The sequence below is a fragment of the Lynx canadensis genome, chromosome D1 (assembly GCF_007474595.2).
Source record: "Lynx canadensis isolate LIC74 chromosome D1, mLynCan4.pri.v2, whole genome shotgun sequence".
Classification (NCBI taxonomy): Eukaryota; Metazoa; Chordata; class Mammalia; order Carnivora; family Felidae; genus Lynx; species Lynx canadensis.
This window is the reverse complement of record NC_044312.2, coordinates 101,798,453-101,806,158: the sequence shown is the minus strand read 5'-3', so window position 1 is coordinate 101,806,158 and position 7,706 is coordinate 101,798,453.

Sequence of the window (7,706 nt, the reverse complement as noted above, 5' to 3'; positions counted from 1 at the left end):
CAATCAATTCCCTACGGGCATTGCTTCAAGTAGACTACTTGCTAATCAGTTTCAAGGGGCCTTATTAAAATGACTAGGTTTTCAGTTTTTTCATGAGGACGTTTTAATTGAAACCCACCTCAGCAAACTTAAAGTTTCAGCTTAGGATGAATGAATCTACAGTTTAGTGTGAGTGTGTGAAATTAATCATCTGATTCCTCAGGGATGGCCATTTCCTCTACCTTAAACCACCCTCCTCCGGGAGACGAAGTAGTGTAGGGGGAAGAAAAGGGGATGTGAAGCCAGATCTACGTTTGCACACAGGCCCTTCTACTACCTACCTGTGTGCTCTTGGGAAGGAAATAAATTCTGAGCCTAAATTAAGAAATGAAAATACTAACTTGTCGCACAGGGCTACTTTGGGGCGTTAACTCATAATGGCTATTAAATTGCTTTGCAAACTGCAAGTTGGTGATGTTGCAATGGTTATGAGTAGCATGATAATGATCATAATAACAACAGTGACGAGAATTTGTTGGTGCTTATTATGTGCCTGGCAAGGTACTAAAAAGGTCCACATACATAGTGATCAAAAAGAAATTCTTATTCTCCTCCAAGCAAGAATCTCACTCAAACAATGGATTTTGCATCACTCCCAGGGAATAGTAAACTATCAATCACACTCCTAAATTCTCTCATTTTTCAAGGTATACACATCAGCTGCAACATGTAGTTTTCTTTTTTATTTATTTCAAATTCCACAAGCTTTAATGTTTCTACATATCAGTCTCTTTCAAATTCATTGCATGTAATTCCATAATGTTAAGCCATTATGTTTTTTTTTTTTTTTGAGGGAGCTTTTGAAATGCATTGTATAGAAGGCATTTCTTGTATAGAAGGCATTTCTATTGTTTCTATTATGAGGTTTAGGCAAAACTGTTTAGTATGATCTACAATGTTCTGTGTTCATGGCCCTGGCTGTCTTTTCTAATTTCTCCTGCTTTTTCTCTCTCACTGTCCACTATAAAATACCTCTCCTTCTTTGACTGTGGCTGCACATCTTGTCTCTGCATATCCTGCATCACTGAAATACTTTCCCACAGCTTTTCCTCTCTGTAATGGCTAATACCTTCTCACCTTCCTAGTACAACGTCACAGTTAACATCTCGGTAAAATTTTCAGGCAATTCACAATTTTCTCTTTACCTGATTCTCCCCAAAGGGGGAAGAATGTTGAATGATCATTTTGCAGGATACTCCGTTTCTTCTTTATGTCACTATTGTATTTTTCATGCTACATTATAATATAGATTTTCCATGTCTGTCTCTCTCATTGGACTCTAAGCTACTTGGAAAATAATATAAAAAAATAAATAATTTTAATAACTTTTAGTAAATAATGGAACTATTAGAAAAAATGATCTAAGAGAAAAGAAACAACATTGGAGATTATTATTATTTCTAAGGCAAAAATTGTACTTCCTTAGTGATTTTTTTATTTGAATATTTTTAATGTATGTATTAGTCTAATACACACATATATAATAAACCTCACAATATTGTTCATAAATCTTTTCCCATTGTGTTTTTCACATTTCTAGTATATAAAGGTGCTATTTCTGGTGAAAGTTTATTATTCCGATTCACTGATTTCCTTGGGTTTTGCTGATCACATTATTTGTGAAACATATTTTTATTTCTTTCTTTAAAAAAAATCTATGTCTGCTATCTTTCCATTCTACAGATTTTTTGGCCTCTGTGATAGTACTTCAAAGAGACAGAGAGAGTGTGAGTGGGGGAGAGGTAGACAGAGGGATGGAGAGAATCTCAAGCTGGTTAGATGCTCTCAGTGCAGAGCCCCATAAGGGGCTCAAGCCCATGAACTTGAGATCATGACCTGAGCTGAAATCAAGAGTTGGAAGCTTAACCAATTGAGCCACCCAGGCACCCCTATGATCATATTTTTAATAGATGTGTACTGATATTTTAACCCTCCCAACTAATATGACTACTTACAATTTTTAAAACATTTTTCTCCCTTCAGTAAATGGACTAATTATTATTAATAACCATTTTTATTATGGACATTTTCAAACATATACAGAATTAGAAGATTTGATACAATAATCCTTACCCCAATAACAATTGTCCAGCTTCAGTGTCTCCATTCATGATAAGGTATACATATATATATATATATACACACATATATATATATGAAATGTTTATTTTTTGAGAGAGAGAGAGTGGGGGTGGGCAGAGAGAGAGGGGACAGAGGATCTGAAGTGGGCTTTGCAAGGCCAATATGGGGCTTGAACTCACCAACCATGAGATCATTACCTGAGTCAAAGTCAGCCGCTTAACTGACTGAGCCACCCAGGTGCCCAATGGTCAGGTATATGTTATCCATACTTCTTACTTACCTCATACATTAGCCCCCAAAGTTATTTGGAAATAAATAAATCTTTATTTCCAAATAAATAAATCCCAGAATTCACTCCATTTCATCTGTCAGTGTGCTCCAGGCAAAGATCACCAGGAACAATCTCTGGTCAAAGTTGTGTTACTTTTGTGTGTTTTAACAATGGATGTTGTACACCACGGGAATCAAGCTTGCTGTGGGATTGCATCCTATGAGGTTATTTAAAGTAGGGTTCAAGAAAGCATGGTGGCACTGTGGATTGGGTATTGTCATGGAGTGACACTTTTTTATGATTTGATATGTTAATGGTTCCTATATAGAACACGGACAAATTGGAGTAGGGATAAAGCTTTAAATGGTAATGAAGCAACAGTCCCTTACAGTAGCCAGAGGAAAAGAATGTTGGACCATTTTTGTGGTCTAGACAGCGTTCTTGATTTTGTCTAGATCTCTGACACTATTACTGAGTGACCCTGTTTTTGTCTTGCTTCATTACTGTTACCAAGTAAACTTTTCTCATGTTGGTGTTCTGTGATATTATTGGTATTATTGATATTAATTTATTAGCAATATTATTATCAATAATATTATTGATATGATAGTACAGCTTAACTTTTAGTACCAGATCAGGGCCCACCTGTCAGTTGTCAAGAGATATTTTTTCTTCGTCATATCTACACAGATCTCACTTAAGATAAATAATTTTGATTACATGGATAAAATGTAAAGAGTTCATATCTTAAGCAGATAGTAAAGATCCATGCACCTCACAGATCATTTCCCTATTTCTAGGAATGGTAATCATGTCTGTTCTTTAAGTCCTGGCCGCAGTGTTTGATTTTTCCAAAGGTCTTAGAATGTACCCACTCTCACTTAAATAAATAGACGTGATCTTGCTTCCTAAAAAATTCCCAAAGCATTTAGTTTTCAAAAACAACAACCACAAAATGAGCCTGATTGCAATGCAGTTAGAGAATTGTTGATCAGAATCTTGAGAACCAACCCATATAATTCAAATGAAGAGACGTCAATAAGGAAAGATTAGTGACGCGCCTAGAGCCTAACAACGGTGCCACCTCATCACCACCGAAAGGTCTGAAGGGACGTAGGGAGATGTAGGAGCCCGATGGGATCAAGGTTGTGGATGTGGGGCTCCTGGAGGGAGCCGGACAGAGGGTTGATCTGCTGTCTGAGACATGGTGCCAAAGCGAGGAGAGAGCAGGGGCAGGGGACAAGTGCCCTGCCCTTCCTCTCCTGGTGCAGTCTCACCTCTTGTCACAACTCCCTTTTGGCTGCATCCAGTTAGAGCCAGCCCTCACCCACGACTGGGAGATGCAGTCAATCTGGTCGTGTTTAGAGCAGAGAAGGGAAGGAAGAGGAGTGTCAGTTAGTGGGTACGACTCTACAGCCAGTCAAAACACGGCTTTTCCACTTACTCAGCAGGTGACCTTGAGCAAGGTTCTCAATCTCTGTAGTTTGGTTTCCTCATTCTAAAATGGGAATAATAACAGCACTTATGTCGCAGGATTGTTGTGAAAAGTAAATGTACTGCTGTATATAATTATATATAATACATAAAAATATATTTATAAAATATGTCACACACACACACACACACACACAGAGTGGAGTCTGGAGCAATAAAAGTGACCTTAAATAGGAGTTTGTGGATATTATTGTTAATGACGACTGTGACGCTCTTTTATATGCTCTTAGGGGGAAACTGAGATACAGAATTACTCAAGGTCGAGGAGCCTTAGTTTCCTCATCTGTTTAAATGATCATGTCAAATTAGATGACCTCAAATATTTTTATCAAGGATGATGCAAATAATTCGTTGTAAAGCCTTGAGAAATTGCAAGCAAGGGTTGGTGCTGGTAAGGATGCAGAGAAATTGCCTTGTATATGATTGGTAGGAATATAAAATGGTATCGCTGCTCTTGACCACGTTATAGAGGTTCCTCAAAAAGTGGGAATAGAACTACTATATCATTCATCAGTCTCACTTCTGGATATGTATCCCCCCAAAGTTGAAATCAATATCTGCAAGAGATATCTGAGTCCTCATGTTCCTTGCATCATTATTCACAGTAGTCACATGGTGGCAACAACTTGAATGCCCACTGATGGGTGATGAATAAAGAAAATGTGGCACGGATCTACCATGGGATATCATACAGCCTTAATAAAGAAGGGAACTCGGCATATGTGCCAACATGAATGAGCCTGGAGGACATTATGCTAAGCGTAATAAGCCAGTTACAGAAGGACGAGTACTGCATTATTCTATTCTTCATATGTTAGATATGAGGTATCTGACATAGTCAGACTCATAGAAAGAGTAGAATGGTGGTTTCCAAGGAGGGGGGTGGGGGAGATAAGAGTTGATTGCTAAAGGATAGAAAAGGTCAATTATGTAAGATGAATAAGTTCTAGAGTTCTGCTGTACAACATTTTGTCTATAGCTGACAGTGCTGTATTGTGCAGTTACAATGTTGTTATGGGGTTTGATCTTATGTAAAAGTGCTTTTACCATGATTAAAAAAAGAAACAAAACTGAAAAAAAAAAAGTGTGGCTTAACAAATGACAAGGAGTGAGACCATATACAACGTTTTCAGATTTCAGAGGAAATCCGACAAAGAGTTGAAAAGCGTCCGTGGTATTTACCGGTGAGATGATAGGCAGACAAGCTACAAAGAACCGGCTTAAGTGGTGGGGGGCAAAGCTGGATTGGAAGGGGCAAATGATTGGGGCAAATTGGAAGCAGTAGGCAGATTTTCCAGTAGTTTTGGCTTCTGCTATGAGTTTTGTATTACGCACACATGTATCTAGTAACATATGATGTATATTAGACTTGAAAATGGCTTTCTAGTTTGAAATTTGGTGAGAAACTGAATTTCACCATTTATAAAAACACATTTCCCTTCTTGTATAGATTCACAAAGACAAAATCTGAAACTATGGTGAAAGCAGTTCTAGTTTTTAGGTAGGTTTTTGGGTTATTTTGGTGTCATTTATTTTTTTGTCTCCTCTTACTTTTCAAAGGAAATATCTTTTGAACACTTAATATTTACCATAGAGTTTACTGAGTCCTTCCCATACATTAATTTATTCAATACTCACAAAATCATAAAATATGGACCATTTTTACTGAATGTTACAATTAAGGAAATTGAGGCTTAGAAAGAATTTGGACATTGTCCAAGGTCTCATAAGTGAGTTACTCAGTATTTAAGGGTTGATGTTTTCCTCTCAAAAAACTTGAATTTTTATTCAAATGAACCAGGTTTACAGTCTTTTTGTGTTGTTTCTAGTAGTATAGTCTACCTTTACCTTCATGGAAATTGTTCCTTCAGGAATACAGATAATTAAACATTTTTTAACTCCTCAATATAATTTGTCCAGCTTATCTTAATTTGAGAAAAATAGGAAAATAAATACTGCAGCTTTCTGATATCTCCAGAGGATCAAATTTAAACCCGAAGGGATCCAGGAACTAGTAAATCACCCAAACACCTTCAGAATGAGCTCACTAAGAGCCAGGATCATGGCTAAGCAGGTGAGTCATGGAATTTGTACATGGAGCGAATTGCCAACCTTCCACCCATAACCTAGCTTCCCATTAGGAACCTCTCCCCTTTGCAAGCTGTGGTATCTGATGGAATCCATCTGCTTTCAATATATTTTTTTAAGTTTATTTATTTATTTTGAGAGAGAGAAAGAGAGGCAGAAAGAGAGAGAGAGAGAGAAAGAATCCCAAGCAGGCTCCTCACTGTCAATGCAGAGCCAGACATGCAGCTGGAACTCATGAACAACAAGACCATGACCTGAGCCCAAGTCAAGAGTAGGATGCTTAACCGACCCTGAGCCACGCAGGGCCCCAGAATCAGTATGCTTTTAGAGATGACACCTATAACATCCTAACTACATTTCTTAGTTCCATACTCTGTTTGCCAGTACTTTCTAAAGGATGTCTACTTGTACTTAAAATACTACTTTGTCTCTAACTCCCTGCCCTTCCCTCCTGCCCCCTCTGTCTCCCTTCTCTCTCTCTCTCTGTCTCTCTCTCTCACACACACACTCCTTAAATGACCTCATATTGAGTTATCCAGGTCATCTAGAACCACCTTCTCCTCGACAGCAGTACTCGTAAAAGCTAGTTGTTATATGGCCAACCGAGGAGAAATACAAAGGCAGGTGGCTCTCCTGTCTAAAATTCTCTTATAAGAGTGGGTGACCAGGAATGTTTCTAAACTGAAGTAATGGTAACAGTGTTTTTCTATTCTTGGAAAACACCAGATATATGGTAAAAATTTCCCTTTTAAATAAAGAATGGATACTCACTGTAATTTTTGAAACCTGAAATAAAATAGAAATCCACTAGTATTTCGTTTGACTTTAAATTTTTTTTTAATGTGTATTTGTTTTTGAGAAAGACAGGACGTGAGTGGGGGAAGGGCAGAGAGAGAGAGGGAGACAGGATCTGAAGCAGGCTCTGGGCTCTGAGCTGTCAGCACAGAGACTGACTCCGGGCTGGAACCCAGGAACTGTGAGATCGTGACCTGAACCAAAGTCGGACCTTTAACCTGGCTTAACCAGGTGCCCCTGGTATTTCATTTTTCTAATATTCCTTCTCAGAAGAGGTGTTTGGCCTCAAGCAGGGCTTTAAGGCAGTCAGACTCACACCAAGTGCTTCCTCACCCTTTTTCATGTCGTGTCATGTCACATCACGTCACGTCACATCTTGTCATGTCATGTCATGTCATGTCATGTCATGTCAGTTGTACGTGTTTTGGGATACACAGAGGGAGCATCTTATGGCTAAAGAAGTCACAGTGTCTCCAATCTGTACATCTGTATGCCCAGTACACTGATGGTGTGCAGTGTGCTTTTGCAAGATGGTCACCTCTGGGGAGGAAACCAAGCTTGGTGAAGGATGAAGGATGCTTGGCTTGGAAAAGCTATACAGACCCTTATAAAGCAGGGAGCAGGACCTGGATAAGATGAGACACCAAGTAAATCAAGTCAATTTATTGACTAATAGAGCTGTGGATAGGAAAGAAGATGTTTCCCAATAACTATTTCCTTCTTCTTTTCACACTTTCTCTGTGCAAAGCTTGCCATTGTGTTAATTGCCAAAGCCTGTGTAGAACATCAGAGATACATCCCTAATCCTTAATAAGCAAGGCAAAGCCTTTAAGAATTAGTATAAAGGAAATATTTAATTTGTTTTGCAATGGTGTTTTGAGAAACCGGATGGGCAAAATAGAATCTACAAAGACAGATGATGGAGAATCAAATAAAT